General features: G+C 40.8%; 1 protein-coding gene across 8 annotated transcripts in view; it reads left to right on the forward strand.

Moving 5' to 3' along the window:
* zbtb47b (zinc finger and BTB domain containing 47b) overlaps positions 1–20,755 on the forward strand; it is a 270,179-nt gene that overhangs the window by 88,429 nt on the left and 160,995 nt on the right. For 3 of the 8 annotated variants that reach the window (XM_059971748.1, XM_059971747.1, XM_059971749.1), the window contains exon 2: positions 19,103–19,225. The exons of the other annotated variants lie outside the window; for them this stretch is intronic. The gene's annotated coding sequence lies outside the window, so the exon portion shown is untranslated. The remainder of the gene's footprint in view (positions 1–19,102; positions 19,226–20,755) is intronic. 8 annotated transcript variants of the gene reach the window in all.

The raw sequence follows: 20,755 nt of genomic DNA on the forward strand, positions 1-20,755 counted from the left end.
CTGTCCACTACACCTCCAATCTTTGTATCATCAGCAAATTTGCTGATCCAGTTTGCCACATTACCATCCAGATCATTGATATAGATGACAAATAACGATGGACCCAGCAGTGATCTCTGTGGCACACCACTAGTCACAGGTATCCACTCAGAGTAGCAATCCTCCACTACCAACCACTCTCTGGCTTCTCCCTTTGATGCAATGTCCAATCCAATTTACTACCTCACCACGTATACCTAGCGACTGAATCTTCTTGACTAACCTCCTATGTGGGATCTTGTCAAAGGCCTTACTGAAGTCGATGTAGACAACATCCTCTGCCTTCCCTTCATTCACTTTCCTTGTAACCTTGAAAAACTAATAGATTTGTTAAATATGACCTCGCACGCACAAAGCCGTGTTGACTCTCCCTAATAAGTCCCTGTCTATCTAAATGCTTGTAGATCCTATCTCTTAGTACTCCTTCCAATAGTTTACCTACAACCAACGTCAAATTTACTGTTCTATAATTTCCTGGATTACTTTTAGAGCCTTTTTTAAACAACAGAACAACATGAACTATCCTGCAATCCTCTGGCACCTCACCCGTAGATACCGACATTTTAAATATATCTGCTAGGGCCCCTGCAATTTCAACACTAGTCTCTTTCAAAGTCCGAGGGAATACCTTGTCAGATCAATAGACAATAGGTGCAGAAGTAGACCATTCGGCCTTTCGAGCCTGCACCGCCATTTTGAGATTATGGCTGATCAATACTATCAATACCCGGTTCCTGTCTTGTCCCCATATCCCTTGATTCCCCTATCCATAAGATACCTATCTAGCTCCTTCTTGAAAGCATCCAGAGAATTGGCCTCCACTACCTTCTGAGGCAGTGCATTCCACACCCCCACAACTCTCTGGGAGAAGAAGTTTTTCCTTAACTCTGTCCTAAATGACCTACCTCTTATTCTCAAACCATGCCCTCTGGTACTGGATTCTCCCAGCATCTGGAACATATTTCCTGCCTCTATCTTGTCCAATCCCTTAAATAATCTTATATGTTTCAATCAGATCCCCTCTCAATCTCCTTAATTCCAGTGTGTACAAGCCCAGTCTCTGTAACCTCTCTGTGTAAGACAGTCCAGACATCCCAGGAATTAACCTCGTGAATCTACGCTGCACTTCCTCTACAGCCAGGATGCCCTTCCTTAACCGTGGAGACCAAAACTGTACACAATACTCCAGGTGTGGTCTCACCAGGGCTCTGTACAAATGCAAGAGGATTTCCTTTGTAATAAAGATCAACATTTCATTAGCCTTCTTCACTGCCTGCTGCACTTGCTCATTCACCTTCAGTGACTGATGAACAAGGACTCCTAGATCTCTTTGTATTTCTCCCTTACCTAACTCTACTCCGTTCAGATAATAATCTGCCTTCCTGTTCTTACTCCCAAAGTGGATAACCTCACACTTATTCACATTAAATGTAATCTGCCAAGTATCTGCCCACTCACCCAACCTATCCAAGTCACCCTGAATTCTCCTAACATCCTCATCACATGTCACACTGCCACCCAGCTTAGAATCATCAGCAAATTTGCTGATGTTATTTTCAGTGCCTTCATCCAAATCGTCGACGTAAATTGTAAACAGCTGTGGTCCCAATACCGAGCCCTGTGGCACCCCACTAGTCACTACCTGCCATTCTGAGAAACACCCATTCACCGCTACCCTTTGCTTTCTATCTGCCAACCAGTTTTCTATCCATGTCAATGTCTTCCCCCCCCCCCCCCCCCCGATGCCCAGAGCTTTGATTTTACCCACCAGTCTCCTATGTGGGACCTTATCAAATGCCTTCTGAAAATCGAGGTCCTGGGGATTTATCTACTCTGACTTGCCTCAAGATACCAAGCACCTCCTCTTCAATCTGTATAGGTTCCATGACTTCACTATTTGTTTGCCTTATTTCCATTGACTCCATGTCAGTTTCCTTAGTAAATACAGACGCAAAAACAACATTTAAGATCTCCCCCATTTCTTTTGGTTCCATACATAGCCGACCACTCTGATCTTCAAGAGGACCAATTTTATCCCTTACTATCCTTTTGCTCTTAATATACCTGTAGAAGCTCTTTGAGTTATCCCTCACCTTGACTTCCAAAGCTACCTCAAGTCTTCTTTTGGCCCTCCTGATTTCTTTCTTAGTTTTTTTTGCACTTTCTATACTCCTCAAGTAACTTTTTTGCTCCCTGTTTTCTATATATGTTATACATCTTCTCGATCAGAGTTCCAATATCCCTCGAGAACTAAGGTTCCTTATTCTTAATTCATTTTGCCTTTAATCCTGACAGGAACATACAAACTCTGCTCTCAAATTTCTCCTTTGAAGGCCTCCCACTTACCAGCGACATCCTACTTCTCATTCCCAGTCCAACATGTCAGTCTAAGGCTTCCTCTACTGCCACAATGATGCCATACTAAGGCTGGAGGAGCAACACCATCTAGGTAACCTTCTGCCAGATTTCTTTAACATCCAGTAATTGCCTCCACCCCCCCCCCCCCCCAACTCATCTGCTTATCTGACCATCACCTCTGTCCCTTTCTCCCATGGTCTTCTGCCCTCTCCTATCAGATTCGCCCTCCTTCTGCCCTTTCTGTCTTTCACTAATTAACTTCCGAGCACTTCACTTCACCACTCCCCCCACCTTGCTCTGACTCCTCACCTGTTTTTCTCCAGTCATGATGAAGGGTGTCTGTCTGAAACATACTGTTTTCTCTTTTCTATAGATACTGCCTGACCCCTGCTGAGTTCATCCAGCATTTTGTGTGTGTTGCTTTGGATTTCCAGTATCTGAAGATTTTCTTGTCTATGTACAAACCCCTTGCACACAGAGGCAGAATTGAACAAAGGTGGCTGGCATTATAATAGCATTACACTAACCACTATGTGACCATGCTGCCCCATGTTAATTCTGAATTTCTTCTAACGTGTCAGCAAGTGAACAGAGTTAACTGAAGTGTTAAGATAATAAAATGGCAATGGCCTCAAAGGAATGCTTGACTGACGGGTCTTTTTTCATGCTGATTCTGTGACTTGAATGGACAGTGCAGTGGAAATATAAATGCATTGTTTACAGTGGTTTACAAATCCAGAGTGTGCGGAGATGGATTTAAATAAGAAATTTAGAGGAGAGAGCTGTAGAAATGGGATTTCAAATGGACAGATATGCAAGTTTCTTCAGAGGCAAAATGGGTGGGTGAATGGTTTTTCTGCATCATTGGGATCTCTTCTGGGGAATGAATGACCTGTGCAAAAAGGGATGGATTCCACCTGAACCCTAGGCCGGTTTGCTAGAGCTGTTGGTGAGCATTTACATTTAGGTTGGCACAGGGATGGGAACCAGAATGATGGGGCAGTTAGTAGAGAAGTAGATGCAGTGTGTAGTGAGACTGAGGAAGGATAGGCAGGTGATAGGGAACAATTATAGTGATTGGAATGAGTTGAAGTGTAACCTGGGGGCAAAATCAAAACAGGTGATGAATACATGGCTGTAGGTGTTACATTTGAACGCGCACTATGTATGGAATAAGGTAGATGATCTTGTAGCACAGTTAGAGATTGGCAAGTATGATGTGGCTGAAAGAAGATCATAGTTGGGAGCTTAACATTAAAGGATGCACCATCTATCAAAAGGATAGGCAGGGGGATGTGGTGGCTTTGTTGGTTTTTTTAAAAAATGGAATCAAATCCTGTAAAAGAGGTCACATAGAATTGGAAGATGTAGAATTCTGCATGTAGAATTAAGAAACTGCTGAGGTAAAAAAGATCCTGATTGGAGTTATATATCGGCTTTCAAGTAGTATCTAGGATGTGGGATGCAAATTATAACAGGAGACAGAAAAAGGATATAAAAGGGCAATGTTAGGATAGTGATGGGGGATTTTGATATGCAGGTAGGCTGGGAAAATCAATTTCGTGCTGAATCCAAAGAGAGGGATTTCTGAGATAGCCTTTCAGATCAGCTTGTGTCTAAGCCCGCTAGGGGAAAGGTAATTCTGGACTGGGTGTTGTGTTATGAACTAGACTTGATTAGGGCGCTTAGGGTAAAGGCACCTTAGGAGACAGTGATCATTATATGATAGAATTCACTCACCAGTTTGAGAAGGAAATGGTAGTGTCAGTTGTATCAGATGTATAGTGCAGTAAAGGGAATTACAGAGGCGTGAGAGAGGAGCTGGCTAGAGTTGATTGGAAGGAGATACAAGCAGGGATGATGGCAGAACAACAACGGCTGGAGTTTCTGGAGACAATTTGGAAGGTGCAGGACAGATACATCTCAAAGAAGTAGTAGTAGTCTAAAGGGAGAATGAGGCTGACAATGGAAGCCAAAGCCAGCATGAAAGGAAAACAGTGTAATATAGCAAAAATTGGTGAGAATTTAGAGCTTTTAAAAACCAACAAAAGATAACTAAAAAAGCCATAAGGAGAGAAGAGATGAAATACGAAGGTAAATAATAGAGGGTGCCAAAGGTTTTTTCAAATATATAATGAGTAAAAGAGGTGAGAGTGGATATCGGACTGCTGGAGAGGTAGTTTACAAGGACGAAGAAATGGTAGATGAACTTAAGCATTTTGCATCAGTTTTCACTGTGGAAGACACTAGAAGAATGCCAGAAATGCAAGGGTGTTGGCAGAAGTGAAGATACAGTGGTGCTAGAAAGTTTGTGAACAAGAACCGGATGACATGTCTCCCAGGCTGCTGTTGCTGATCCTCTGGCAATGATCTTTGCATGCATCAATGTGGACAGGAGAGGTTCCAGCGGATTGGAGGGTTGCAGATGTTGTTCCTTTATTCAAGAAAGGGAGTAAAGATAGCCAGGAAATTATGAACCAGCTACTCTTACTTCAGTGGTTGGTAAGTTGATGGAGAAGATCCTGAGAGGCAGGATCTGTGAACATTTGGAGAGGCTTAATATGATTCAAAATAGTTAGCATGGCTTTGTCAAAGGCAAGTCGTGCCTTACGAGCCTGATTAAATTTTTTGAGGATGTGACTAAACACATTGATGAAGGTAGAGCAGTAGATGCAGTTGATGTAGTGTATATGGATTTTAGCAAGGCATTTGATAAGGTACTCCATGGAAGGCTTATTGAGAAAGTAAGAAAGCATTGGATCCAAGGGAACCTTGCTTTGTGGATCCAGAACTGGCTTGCACACAGAAGGTAAAGAGTGGTTGTGGACAGCTCATGGAGGTCAGTGACCAATGGTGTGCCTCAGGGATCTGTTCTGGGACCCCTTCTCTTCGTGTTTTTATTAATGCTCTGGATGAGGAAGTACAGGGATGGGTTAGTAAATTTGCTGGTGACACAAAGGTTGGGGATGTTGTGGATAGTGTGGAGGGCTGTCAGAGGTTACAACAGGACATTGATAGGATGCGAAACTGGGCTGAGAAGTAGCAGATGGAGTTCAACCTAGATAAGTGTGAGGTGGTTCATTTTGGAAGGTCAAATATGATGGCAGAATGTAGTATTAATGGTAAGACTCTTGGCAGTGTGGAGGATCAGAGTGATCTTGGGGTCGGAGTCTATAGAACATTCAAAGCTGCTGCGCAGGTTGACTCTGTGGTTAAGAAGGCATACAGTGTATTGGCCTTCATCAACCGTGGGATTGAGCTTAAGAGCCGAGAGGTAATGTTGCAGCTTTATAGGATCCTGGTCACACCCCACTTGGAGTACTGCGCTCAGTTCTGGTCGCCTCACTACAGGAAGGATGTGGAAACCATAGAAACAGTGCAGAGATTTACAAGATTTACATTTACCTTGTTTGGGTAGCATGCCTTATGAGAATAGATTGAGTGAACTTGGCCTTTTCTCCTTGGAGCGACAGAGGATGAGAGGTGACCTGATAGAGGTGTATACAATGATGAGAGGCATTGATTGTGTGGATAGTCAGAGACTTTTCCCCAGGGCTGAAATGGCTAACACGAAGGCACAATTTTAAGGTGCATGGAAGTAGGTACAGAGGAGAGGTCAGGGGCAAGTTTTTTACACAGAGGATTGTGAGTGCGTGGAATGGGCTGCCGGTGACAATGGTGGAAGAGGATATGATAAGAGGGTTTTAAGAAACTCTTGGATAGATATATGGAGCTTAGAGAAACAGAGGGCTACAGGTAACCCTGGGTAATTTTTAAAGTAAGTACATATTTGGCACAGCATCATAGGCCAAAGGGCCTGTATTGTGCTGCAGGTTTTCTGTGTTTCTAACCTTGTAGAAGTTTCATTATTTCAGCATAAATATGATCTAAAATGTGATCAGATTTTAATGCAAGTCCTAAAACTAAATAAAGAGAAACCATTTAAATAAATAATGCAAAAAAAAGTACTTCACTTATTTATTGAGAAAAATTATCCAATATTGCAATGTATTTATTGGAAAAATTGTGAACCTTTGCTTTCAGTATACAGCAATAATTTCAACCAAATGTTTCCAATAACTTAATCAGTCCTGCACATTGCTTTGGAGGAATTTTAGGCCATTCCTCCTTACAAAACTGCTTCAGCTCTGGGGTGTTGGTGGGCTTCCTTGCATGAACTGCTTGCTTCAGGTTCTTACACAATATTTCGATAGGATTAAGGTCAGGACCTTGACTTGGCCATTCCAAAACATGAATGTTTTTCTTTTTAAACCATTCTGTTGATTTACTTTTGTCTTTCAAATCATTGTCTTGTTGTATTATCCAACTTCTATTAAGCTTCAGATGACGGACTGCTACCCTGACATTTACCTTTAAAATGTCTTGATACAATTTTGAATTCAGTGTTCCCTCAACGAATGCAAGTTGTCCAGGCCCTGAGACTGCAAAGCAGCACCAAGCCTTGATGCACCTTTCACCATGCTTCACCGTTGGGGTGAGGCTTTTGTACTGGTGTGTGTGCTTTTTCCTGCAAGCATTTCTGCCAAGAAGTTCAACTTTAGTCTCACCTGTCCCAGGAACATCAGCCCAGAAGCATTGTAGAACATCTAGGTGGTCTTTTGCAAACTTGAGACGTACTGCAATGTTTTTTTTTGGAGAGCAGTGGTTACTTCCATGGTGTCCTTCCATGAATACCAACACCATTCTTCGGTGTTTTTCTCATATTGGGCACATGAACAGAGAGCTTAGTAAGTGCTGGAGATTTCTGCAGGCCATTTGCTGTTACTCTTGGGTTCTTTTTCACCTCCCCTCAGCATTGCACATTGTACTCTAGGTGTGATCTTTGCAGGACGTCCACTCCTAGGGAGAGTAGCAACAGTACTGAGTTTCCTCAATTTGCAGACAATTTCTCTTACAATGGACTAATGAACACTCATGTCTTTAAGAATGCTATCATAGCCTTCTCTGGCTTCAAGTATCTCTACAGTCCTCTGAAAGTTGTTATGGTTGAGGAATGGTACATGTATGGTGCTCTAGAGAAGAGCAATCTATGTCAGTAACCTGACTTGGCCTGTCTTTTTTTTTATATAGGGCAGGGCAGCCCACACCTCCAATCTCATCTCATTGATTGGAACACCCAACTCCGAATAGCTTTTGTAGAAGGCATTACCCCAGAGGTTCACATACTTTTTCCAACAAATACATGTAATATTACATCATTTTTCTCAATAGATAAATTAACAAGTATGTTTTTTGTCTTACTTAGTTGGGTTCTCTTTATCTAGTTTTAGGATTTATGTGAAAATCTGATCACATTTTAGGTCATATTTATGCAGAAATAGAGAAAATGCTGCAGGGTTCACAAACTTTCTAGCACCACAACAAGTCACCTGGATCAGATGGACTTCGTTCCAGGGTTCTAGAAGAGGTAGCTGAAGTGATTATGGTGGCATTAGTAATGATCTATCAAGAATCAATAGATTTTGGAATAATTCCGGAGGACTCGAAAGCTCCAAGTCACTTCACTCTTAAAGAAGGGTGGGAGGCGGAAGAAAGGAAATTATAGACCAACTAGCCTGATTCAGTGATTGGGTAGATGTTGGGTCCATTATTAAGGATGAGGTTTTGGGGTTCTTGGAGGCACATGATAAAGTAGGCCATAGTCCATAAGACATAGGAGCAGAATTGCATTTTTCAGCCCATCGAGTCTGCACCACCATTCCCTTGTGGCTGATCCTGGATCCCACTCAGCTCCATATACCTGCCTTCTTGCCATATTCTTTGATGCCCTGACTGATCAGGAAATGATTAGCTTCTGCCTTAAATATACCCACAGACTTGGCCTCCATTGCAGTCTGTGGCAGAGCATTCCACAGGTTCACTGCTCTGGCTTAAAAAAAAATCCTCCTCATCTCTGTTCTAAAAGATTGCTGCTCAATTTTGAGTCTGTGCTCACTAATTCTGGATACCTGCACCACAGGAAACATCCTCTCCACATCCACCCTATCTAGTCCTTTCAACATTCAGTAGGTCTAAATTCCAGTGAGTACAGGCCCTAATGAGAAGATTTTATTTAAGTTTATTTGTTCACATTGTGTGAATATGATGGACAATTATTATGTACATCAAACTGCCACTATGACAGTGCAAGAATGAAACCTAAGCAACGTAAATAAGCTGAACCCCAAAAAATACAGCTGACAATATCCACCTAAACCTTCCTCTAATGGCCTTAAACCGAAAGGGCATAATTTAAAAGTAATTGGAGGAAAGAGGGGGGGGGGGGGAATGACACAGGTAGATGTTTCTCACACACAGTGGTGGGTGCATGGATGCCCTGCCAGATGTATTGGAGATATTTAAGAGACTCTTATATGGGCACATGGATGAAAAAAAAAATGGAGGGTTATTTGAGAGGGAAGGGTTAGATCTTAGAGTAGGTTAAAGGGTCAGCACATCATTGTGGGCCGATAAGCTCGTTCTGTGCTGTATTGTTCTATGAAGATGAAGGTTTGGGTTTAATTAAATATTGATATTGTATTTCTATTGCAGGGGTTCTCCATCTGAGGCCCACGGACTCCTTGCTTAATGGTCCTGGTCCATGGCATAAAGGCTGGGAGCCCCTGTTCTAGTGTCTTCACAGTGACCTGGTTAGGAGTGTGGTCTGTCCATTCCCAGCAGGATTCTGTGTCACTATTTGAAGCTCATATCTGACCAAGCAAAGTTAGACATAGATCGATTTTTATTTTCCCCTTGAGTTGATTAGCCTGAATTTATTAATAATGTCTATTGCATTAAGGCATCTGAGGCTTTCAAGAATATGGAAGCCAAAGTGGATGGGGTTAAAAAAGGAATTAATGTCTCTTTCCATCTATTTTAACCACAATAATAAAGCTATGTTGAAGTAAATCTATTTTACGTACCTTGATATGTCATCATATACTATCTTAAGATTTTATTTCTGCAGGTGTTTACAGGAAAAATAAAGAAATATAATAGAATTTATGAAAAACTACACACTGACAAACAACCAATATGCAAAAGAAGATAGTCATGCAAATAATTAAAAAGCAAATACATAATACTGAGAACATGAACAAGAGAAAATCTGTAGATGCTGGAAATCAAGGTAACACACAAAATGCTAGAGGAACTCAGTGGGCCAGGCAGCATCGATGGAAAACTGTTCACTCTTTTCTGAGAACATGAGTTGTAGACTCATTGAAAATGAGTCACAGGTTGTGGAATCAGGCCATTGTGGAGTGGAGTGGAGTTATCCACACTGGTTCGTGAGCCTGATACTTGAATTGCTCCTGAACCTGGTGGTGTGGGACCTAAGGCTCCTGTACCTCCTGCCGGATGTCTACATTACTGAAAAATATTCCCATTTTGGAATTCACATACAAAATGACGGAGGAAGTCAGCAGGTCGGGCAGAGTCTATGGAAAGGAATAATGAGTCGAGACCCTTCATCAAGGTCTGAAACAATAACTCTTTATTCATTTCCATAGATGCTGCCTGACTTGCTGTGTTTCTCTAGCACCTTGTGTGTGTTACTCCGGGTTTCCAACATCTGCAGAACCTCTCATGTTCCAGTTCGGAATTAAATTGATAGTAATGCTACTTTATCAGATAATGAAATTTTTGCTCACAAAGCTGTTTACCTCCAAGACTGAACAATAATGATCTTGGTCACATTTCCTGCAATGAGACTTGGTAGGGGTGTGGGGTGATGAAGTACTCTGATGCTTATTCAGTTCACGTTATTTCTGGGCGAATGTATAGTAAAACGTTCATTCCTTTGCATGCTCCTTGGAAGGTGAACCTAAGCTAAGGGTTTCAGGTTCTATAATAATGGGCATCTGCCCCTGATTAATAGGCAGTTAGCTGAATCATGTGGTACAGTATAATTTAGCTTAATATCAGATTGTTTGAAAGAATTTTAATTTGTGGATGGTGCCTCTTCATTCGAGTCACATAGTTAATTAGCATTGCAGCTGGCAGAGGAGGATCTGCAACCCTATTCTCACCATTTCATTGCCAAATAATCTGCAGTCGATTGGAGAGGAATTGAAAGATCTCAGTTATAATGGTTTGAGTTCAAGGAGCTTTCCATTATTTCTAGTTGCTACGTACTTCAGTCTGCTCATAATTTAGCATGGAAGCACCGTGGAATGAAAATGATATTTGGAAAGCGCACTCAATTGCAGGTTAACGGTAACTGATTTCAAGGTGACGCATTTTGATCTGTGAAATTTAGTGTGGAGGACTTGGCTTGTGTTACTGGCTCTTGTGACTGTCCATTCAGGGTTGTTTAAAATTTAGTTCTGTACTTATGCAGAATGTTCTATTCATTGGTATTTTATTGATTTTGCAATGTCTCATGCTGCATTAATATATGATGCAGATGTCACAGCATTTTTTAAGTGCATAATCTCAATGAAGGACCCTTTGTGCCAAGTTGGTTCAAATATAGAATCGTAGGTAGCAATGAATTAGAGTTATATGTAATCATTGTCTGTTCTTGTGTCCTCTTTGATCCCTCCTAATGTGAGATTGCATTGTCTTCAAACTGAAACCTTGTCTGAAATGGTGTGTAAGCTGAGTTGGTAGAGGTATCTTCCTCTTGGCTGTTTCCCAGTATTGTAAAGGGCAGAGGTTCTCATTTGTCCATACATCAGCTCTGAATTCCAATCACTTTAAAGAATGGTATCAACTTTTTATTCAGATTGAGAATTTATTTATCACATGTACGTCGAATGAATTGTGTCATTTGCGTCAACAATCAGCACCATTAGGGATATGTTGGGGACAGCCTATAAGTGTCATCACACATTCTGGTGCCAGTGTTAGCATGCCCACAATGTTCAGCAGAACACAATAAACAACAAAACAACCACAGTAAAATAATAGGCCTCTGGGATGTTTATCTTCTTTAAGTTATCTGAACTAGAGCTTGCTGCTTGATTCAAATCTTCAGTAGCCCAGTTGAATTTGGTTTGGATTGGGTGTGTGGGCACGGTGTTGGGGAGAGGGAAGCATGGGAATAAGTGATCTGGTTAAAGCGGGCAGGCTCAGTTTGGTACCATGTCCTGCCACCAATCAGACATGGTGAAGTAATGATAGGTAACTTGTGGCGCAGCTATTTTCAGTCAGGTGCCAGGAGAGATGCTGCTGGGATCTAAAGAAGTGTGGCTCATTAGTCCTGAGGCACAGGCTTCGACTGAAGAAGGAAAAGAGGCACACACATCTACAAAGAGTGTGGCCACAGGAAAGCATCATCCGTCATTAAGGACCCCCACCATTCAGGCCATGCTCTCTTCTTGCTGCTGCCAGCAGGACGGTGGTACAAGAGTCCTCGATCCCACACCACCAAGTTCAAGATCAGTTATTACCCTTCAACCATCGGGTTCCTGAACCAGCGTGGATAACTTCACTCACCTCAACACTGAACTGATCATTGAACACAACCCATGGACTTGCTTTCAAGGACTTTACAACTCATGTTCCTAGTGTTTATTTATTATTATTGTGTGTTTCTTTTTGTATTTGCACAGTTTGTCACTCTTTGTGTGTAGCTTTTCATTGATTCTATGTTACTACTTTGTTTTACTGTGAATGCCTACATGAAAATGATCTCAGTAGTTTATGGTGACTTATATGACATGCTGATAAGAAATTTACTTTGAAGAGAGGATCATCCTTGGACAGAAGAAATTTTAAAACTTGAATGTTTATAGGAGCCACACAGTGCTGAGTCAAATGGGCCCATGCTGTGTTCCAGGGACAGAGTTCTGGATAACAGCATGTGTTGGATTACATTTGCAGTGATGGTCTGCTATGGGGAGAGAATATCCTCAATTCTTGGATTTATGTCAGATTTGGATTGACTGTAAAAATCAAAAAGCTGCAAATGTTGGAAATCTAAAAGAAACAGAAAATGCTGAAGGTGTGGCCTGACCTGCTGAGTATTTCCAGTATGTTTTTATTTTGGATTGATTGTGGTTGGGTTTCAAATTAATTCTCAAGTAGCTCTCGGCTCTGAACTGAATGTAAGAGTGATATGTGTCCTTACTTGCCTTTGGAAAGAAAATAGTGTTATTTTTTAATGTGAGGTGGGGCAATGTAGAGGGTTTCTAAAAGATCTCTAAATTAGAAAATCCACAAATTTTAAAATTCTGGCTTCTTTCCCCTTCCTTTCCAGTCCTGTCCAAAACGTCAATTTATCTATTTCCCTAAATGCTGCCTGACCACCTGATTTCCTCTAGCATTTTGTATTTTTTGCTCTGGATTTCTAGCAAATGCAGAACCTTCTGTGATTAGATTTAAATTCTGTTTTGAATTTTGAAGTGGGGTGGGGGGCAGATGGGAGAAGAGTCAGAATTTTTTTAAAAATGTTTTAGCAAAGATCGAGCATAATGAAATTCAAATCGCAAATGGAATTGGACAGTTTCACTGGTATTTTGTGGAATTACTGGTTTGTAATTGTGCAAAATATTTTTAAGACAAATGTCATGAGTTGAACATTGAAATCAAGGTTAAACCCAGATGAATCCACACCCATGTTAATATACATTACTGTAGATTGGAGAGAAAAATACTGGTTTTGCAGAATGCAGTCTGTGGTTGGAGATGACCTTTACTTTACAAACCACAACCGCCTTCTTAGATTTCTTTTTAAAAAAAGATCAGTTACTGTTTTTTTTTGTCTTCATTTGCAGACTGACCTAGAAAATGTGTCTTAAATGTTTACTCTAGCCACCCACACCTTTTTTAACCCAGAACAGGTTTGCTGCTTGCTTGCAGGAGAATTCCAGAGATGGCAGAACTTAAAAAAAATATATTTTTAAAAAATGCGCCTCTGTGACTGAAGCAATTCTGGGTAGATTTCTTTTGAGAGTCACCTGAAAATACAAATCTTCAAAGATTTTGAAAGATAGCACTAGATTGTGACCTGGTTGATGCTGTGTTTTCTTATTTTTTCAGTCCCGTGATCATTCTAAAACTAATCCCTACAAGTTCTGTTTCAAAACTCCTTGAACAGCATTTTACTGCCTTATTAAAAACCAGTATCTGCATTAGATTTCATAGGTTTTTTTGGAAATGATCTGATTTAATGAAATATATATTTCTTATTATAATTTAGTGTATTTTGTATATTGTACTACTGCTGCCGCAAAACAAGGGCCTTCACGACCTACTGTATGTCAGTAACAATAAACCCAATTCTGACTGGAAAAATTTTGTCAGTCCTATTACAGTTGAAGATTGCAATTCCAAATGTGTGGGGGAGGCTGAACGTTGTGTGGTTTTGTATGTATGTGCATCTGATGGATTAGGTAACGTTCTTAGAAGTATTGTGTGCAGTTTCGGGCTACTTATCAAAGTAAGCATATGATGGGATTGGGGGGAGTCCAGAAGACGTTCACAAAAATGATCCCTGGAATGAAATGGTTAATGTATGAGGAGATTTCGATGCTTCTGGGCAGTACTCACTGGAGTTTAGAAGAATGGGGGGGGATCTCATTGAAATGTACCGAATATTGAAAGGCCTGGAGACTGGACATGGAGACTCTCGTATAACCATATAACAATATAACAATCACAGCACGGAATCAGGCCATCTCGGCCCTCCTAGTCAGTGCCGAACTCTTAATCTCACCTAGTCCCACCTACCTGCACTCAGCCCATAACCCTCCACTCCTTTCCTGTTCATATACCTATCTAATTTTACCTTAAATGACACAACTGAACTGGCCTCTACTACTTCTACAGGAAGCTCATTCCACACAGCTATCACTCTCTGAGTAAAGAAATACTCCCTCGTGTTTCCCTTAAACTTCTGCCCCCTAACTCTCAAATCATGTCCTCTCGTTTGAATCTCCCCTACTCTCAATGGAAACAGCCTATTCACGTCAACTCTATCTATCCCTCTCAAAATTTTAAATAACCTCGATGAAATCCCCCCTCAACCTTCTACACTCCAATGAATAGAGACCTAACTTGTTTAACCTTTCTCTGTAACTTAAGTGCTGAAACCCAGGTAACATCCTAGTAAATCGTCTCTGCACTCTCTCTAATTTATTGATATCTTTCCTATAATTCGGTGACCAGAACTGCACACAATATTCCAAATTTGGCCTTACCAATGCCTTGTACAATTTTAACATTACGTCCCAACTTCTGTACTCAATGCTTTGATTTATAAAGGCCAGCATTCCAAAAGCCGCCTTCACCACCCTATCTACATGAGACTCTACCTTCAGGGAACTATGCACTGTTATTCCTAGATCTCTCTGTTCCTCTGCATTCCTCAATGCCCTACGATTTACCCTGTATGTTCTATTTGGATTATTCCTGCCAAAATGTAGAACCTCACACTTCTCAGCATTAAACTCCATCTGCCAACGTTCAGCCCATTCCTCTAACCGGCATAAATCTCCCTGCAAGCTTTGAAAATCCACCTCATTATCCATATAGTAGGAGAGTCTACAACCAGAGAGCACAGTCTTAGAATAGAAGGACATCCATTTGGAACAGAGATGAGGAAGAATTTCCTTAGCCCAAGGGTGGTGATTCTGTGGAAATCATTGTCACAGATGGCTGTGGTGGCCAAGTCATTCAGTATATTTAAAGCAGAGGTTGATAGTTTCTTGATTAGTCAGGGTGTCAAAGGTTACGGGCAGAGAATAGGGTTGAGGAGGATAATAAATCAGCCATGATGGAATGGTAAAGCAGGTTCGATGGGCTTGGATGGTCTAATTCTGCTCCCATGTCTTATTGAAATACATATATGTTACCATATGCTATCTTGAGATTAATATTCTTGTGCGCACTTATGGAAAAATAAAGGAATGTGTGAGATGTGTTAAAGTTTGCATCCATCCAGTACATTGCAGGTGTAGTGAAGTGGGTGAATGTTTAGTCCTGTGGAAAAATGCTCAGTGCTTAATTAGCTTGTTTATTCTCTTGGATTTGAGTTCAGTCTGCAGAGGACATTTTGAGCTTTATGTATAATTACTATGAGGCAACAGTCTTCATTGGTCTGTCAGGAATAGCAAGAACTTCTAATTTGATAAGGAGCATAGCCAAATATTTGCATGTGCTCTTTGTATTCTGGTACCAGCATATTATTTAAGTCATTTGATCACATTTGAGCAATTCCTGAGTGATAATGTCTGCTTTCTTTTTGGTTACCCAGTGAATGGAATTGGTTCAATAATCTTAACCGGGCCATGATGAGGTTGCATATCTGTGTAGCTGAATGAGCATTCACAGATTTGCAGACAAGATCAAAGAACACAATTTTTGAATTTCATTTTATTGTTTCTGGAACTAGCTAAAATACCTTTATTTAATCACCAAGTTCAAGAATAGTTATTACCCTACATTCATCAAGCTGTGGAACCAGTGTGGATAACTTCACTCACTTTAATGCTGAACTGACTCCACAACCTATAGACTCACTTTCAAAGAGACTTTGCAGCTCCTGTTAGAGTCACCATATGTACAGATATACAGGCACTCTTGTGCCTAGTGAAACTTTATGGGCATACAATCAGTCTGTACGTATGTGTGTGCATTCATATATGTGTGTTTTCTTATGTATTTATATTTATTGTGTTTTTTTTAATCAAAATGTTCTTTATCTTATTTTGCTTTTTTTTGTACTGCATCGGTTCCAGAGTAACAACGATTTTGTTCTGCTTTACATTTATGTAGTGGAAATGACATTAAACAATTTTGAATGTTCTCAGTATTATTTATTTAGTTTTAATTATTTACAAGATTTGTGTTTTGCATATTGGTTGCTTGTCAGTCTTGATATATTTCATAAGTTATTTTTCTCTAAATGCCCACAAGAAAATGAATCTCAGGGTTGTATATGGTGACATATACTTCCTTGACAATAAATTGCTTTGACTTTTGGAACCTATTAAAGTCAACTCACAGGATTGAGGTGAGATTTGGTAGAGGTATACCAAATCATGAGGGGTATAGATAGGGTAAATGCAGGCAGTTGTTTTCTTTCTAACTGGGGTTGGGCGAGACTACAACCAAAGGTCATGGGTTAAGGGGAACACGAGGGGGGAACTTCACTCAGAGGCTAGTGAGAGTGTGGATTGAGCTGCCAACACAAGGGGTTGATTTCAATATTAAGTGAAATTTGGATAGGTACATGGATAGGACGAGGTGCAAATCGATGGGATTAGATGGGCCAAAGGTTCTGTATCTGTGCTGTAGTGTTCTATGACTAAGAGATTCTGCACATGTTGGAAATCCAGAGCAATAAACACACAAAATGTCAGTGGAACTCAGCAGGTCAGGCAGCATCTATGGAGAGGAATAAATTTTGAGCTGAGACTCTTCATCAGTACTGGGAAAGAAGGGTGAATCTTTAATCACATCTTACCAAATAGACAAAAAAAAACATATCACCAAGTCTGGGTTACTTTTTACTGAACTCTTAATAGAGTGTGTGGTGTCACTCGCTAGCACAACATAAATGTTCCCTCTTTTGATAGCTGCATGGACCAGCCGGGGCTGGAAATCTTTACATGGCCTGAAAACTGTGTAATACGCGTACTATGAATATTTAGAATGGAATTGAAAAGCATACTTTTGATTTTACTTAACAATTGAAGGGTATAATGAAATACAATAAACCAAAAAAAACCTTTAATGTTTCTGAAGCTTTTTCTCATCTGACTTTATTCCAGCTGCGTGACTGCAAAGGCTATATACACAGGAGCAAGTTACTGTGCAGCCAGATACCTGCACAGCTGAGAGGGAACAGTGTACCCAATCCTGATTGTTTAAACTGCGCGTTTGCTGGGCATTTACTATTATAAAAGGCCTTGTGAGATTGCAATATTATGTGTAGTTTTGATCTCCTTGCCTAAGGAGCGCTTGCAATTTGAGGGACTGCAGTGATAATTCACTGGACTGATTCAGGGATTGGAAGGACTGTTGCATGGGCAGAGAAAGAGTTGACTAGTCTGTAGTTTAGAAGAATAAGGGGAAATCTCATTGAGATGAACAAAACTGTGATAAAGTAGAACTTACACGTGCAGGGAAGGTGTTTTCCATGGCTGAGGGTTCTATAGTCTGTTACAGTGACCAGTAAAAACACCTATGACTGAAATTAGGAAGTGTTCTAGTAGACTTGTGGAAATTCTGTGCCACAGAAGGAGGTGGAGACCAAATTGATAAATACATTTAAGAGGAAAAGACATTTGAGGTGTTAGTAAAGATTGGGGTTATGGTATTGAAGTATTGAGATGGAAGATCAGTCATGTCTTAAATAATGGAGTAGATTCTAGGGCAGTGGTCTGCTCCAACCAAGTGTGGAAGCTTCTTGAGAATCAACCTCATTGCTTTGGGTGTGGATCTGCATATAACTGTGGATTAAGATGGTGGCTTCCCTTACGTCAAGTTTGAAATTGGTATTTCTGTTGCTGAGAGCCTTTTCAAACTACTGAATTTTAATGAATGAATGAACAAACTAGTGAGCGAGCTAACAATTTAAATTCGCCAGCTGTTATGGCAGGATTAGACTGTGTCTCTCCAGATCAGTAGTTTAAGAGATTGCTGGTCCTGTGACATGATCATCGAACCATACAACCTTAATTCATGGTTCTCAGTTGGAAAGCAACAGGACCCAACTTCTCAAGCATCAATAGTTGATGCAGTACAATCTATCTTTGGATTGAGAAGTAGATGGAACCCCCATCAGACAGTCTGACTATTAAACTGAACAAAAATGTCATAGTATCAGACATTTAATCAGATCAACCATTCTAGTTAGCTACCCCATCCCCCTCAATCTTCTACCTCTGTCACTGCACTGTAAACACATTAAACTACTTTTTATATAATGTTGTTTACAGTGTAAATACATGCTGCTACTTATGCACATTTTATTCCATATCTGTACTTTAACCAGCAACTTTTTTAATATAGTTCTTCATAGTTTAAGGTTGTTTATTTTTCCATGCTGCATCCTGACCAACATACCACAGCAAATTCCTAATATGTGTAAATGTACAATATTTGGTGAATAAAGTTGCTTTGAACCCTTGAATCAAGCCGTTAATAAGTATCTTGTGGTCACTATTGGTAATGAAACACTTTCATCAGTTCTGACCAACATCCTTACCTCAGCTAATACCATCAGGGAAAAGTCTAGTCATTTATCTAGTTTTTTCAAATTTCTATTTAATTAACTGCCCCATTTGATACTTGTAACCATGTCACGTGTAGAGGTATGGGGAGATTACATAGAGGCTAGTATAGATTCACCAATTATCGGACTGGATGGTGAGGCAGACTTGTGGGGCCTGGTGCCCACTACCTGCTCGTAAACACAAGAGATTCTGCAGACATTGGAAGTCTTCAGCAACATACACAAAATGCTGGAGGAACTTAGCAGGCCAGGCAGCATCTTTGGAGGGAAATAAATAATGAAGCGTCAGTCTGAGACCCTTCCCTCCCACCTCATCTCACCTATCAGCTGCTAGGTTGTACTCCTTCCCCTCCTGTCTATCTTATTCTGGCTTTAGCCCCGTTCCTTTCCAGTCCTGATGAAGGGTCTTGGCCTGAAACGTTGACTGTTAGTTTCCCAACATTGATGCCGCCTGACCTGCTGAGCTCCTCCAGCACTTTGTGTGTGTTGTCCTATTCCTGCTGTCTTCTTGTGTTCTAGAGCTGCTGACTTTCAAGTCCAGCCCCGAAGAGCAATCCTGACCTGGGGTATTGTCTGTGTGACGTTTACACTTGTCCCTGTGAACAACGGGTTTCCTCTGGGTGCTTCGGTTTCCTCCAAAAGGTAGGTGTATGTCTGTGATGACCACTGTAAGTTGCTGTCTAGCAAGTAGCTAAGTGTTAGAATCTTGGGTGAATTGATGGGATTGTGGGCAAAATAAAACAGGATCAGTGTAAGTAGATGGTTGATGTAGGTGGAAGGCCTTCCTTGCGTCTGGTCTCTATGACTCTGTTGAAAGGAAGTGATCTGTTCTCATATGCCTCATGTCATGAGATAATGTTCAAATATAAGTTTTCCGTTTATGTGCCTGGAGGGAATCTGCTCTGCATTAGCTAGAACACATTTAGAGCGTTATGACAACACACACAAAATGCTGGTGAAACACAGCAGGCCAGGCAGCATCTATAAGGAGATGCACTGTCAGGACGAAGGGTTTCAGCCCGAAACGTCAACAGTGCTTCTCCTTATAGATGGTGCCTGGCCTGCTGTGTTCGACCAGCATTTTGTGTGTATTGTTTGAATTTCCAGCATCTGCAGATTTCCTCATGTTTGCTCAGAGCATTGTGAGCAGCCTTTGGGCTCCTTGCCTAAGAAAGGATGTGCTGGCATTTGAGAGGGGATTTATGAGAAAGATCCTGCAAATGAAAGGGTTAATGTATGAGGAGCGTTTGATGGCTTTGGGTCTATACTCACTGGAGTTTAGAAAAATGGGAGGGGGGTCTCATTGAAGCCCATTTTTTTTATTGAAGGGCTCGATAGAGTGGATGTGGAGATGGTGTTTCCTGCAGTGAGTGCGTCTAAGACCAGAGGGCAAAGCCTCAGAATAGAAGGATGTCACTTTAGATCAGAAATTATAAGGTATTTCTTTAGGCAGAAGGTGGTGAATCTGCGGAATTTGAGGAGGCCAAGTCATTGGGTAGATGTAAAGAGGAGGTTCATGTATTCTTGATAATTAAGGCCTCAAAGATGAAGGCAAGAGAAAGCTTGTGAGGGATAATAAATCAGTCATGATGGAATGGCGGAGCAGAATCTTTGGGCAGAATGGCCAATTCGGTTCCTATGTCTTATGATTTTATGTTCTAAACAGTTGATAACACAACCGTCAATTTGTGAAGCATGATAGTTTGCTGAATTAATGAGAATAATTTAGATATAATTTTGCATCAAATGCCTTTCAAGTTTACCCTTGACCATTGATAGGCCTGGTTCTGTAAGATAGATAGGGGTAAGAGGAAGAATGTACACAACAAATGGTCTGTTCCTGCACTGTAATCCTTTCATGAGAAGAGTTTCTTTCTCGCGTTGTTGTCAGCTGATGAGATTTGAGGCAAACTAAAACTGGTACTGACAGGGGAGGCAATGGGACTAAATCGCTTCCTGTGCCAGAAACTCAAATTCAAATATTGTTATCCATGCCCCTGGAAAAAGATTTGATCAGTTCCCTGCCGGAAAGGAAAAACAGTCCACCGTCAAATCTAGACCACATATTCAAATTCTGGAAGGAGGCTGAACACTAAACATGTGTTCATGTAAGGGTGTCATCTATACTTTGGTCTTCATTGCTTTAGTTGTTTGGGGAGCTTAGAAATTAAC

This window comes from Hypanus sabinus, chromosome 6 (assembly GCF_030144855.1).
Source record: "Hypanus sabinus isolate sHypSab1 chromosome 6, sHypSab1.hap1, whole genome shotgun sequence".
Lineage (NCBI taxonomy): Eukaryota > Metazoa > Chordata > Chondrichthyes > Myliobatiformes > Dasyatidae > Hypanus > Hypanus sabinus.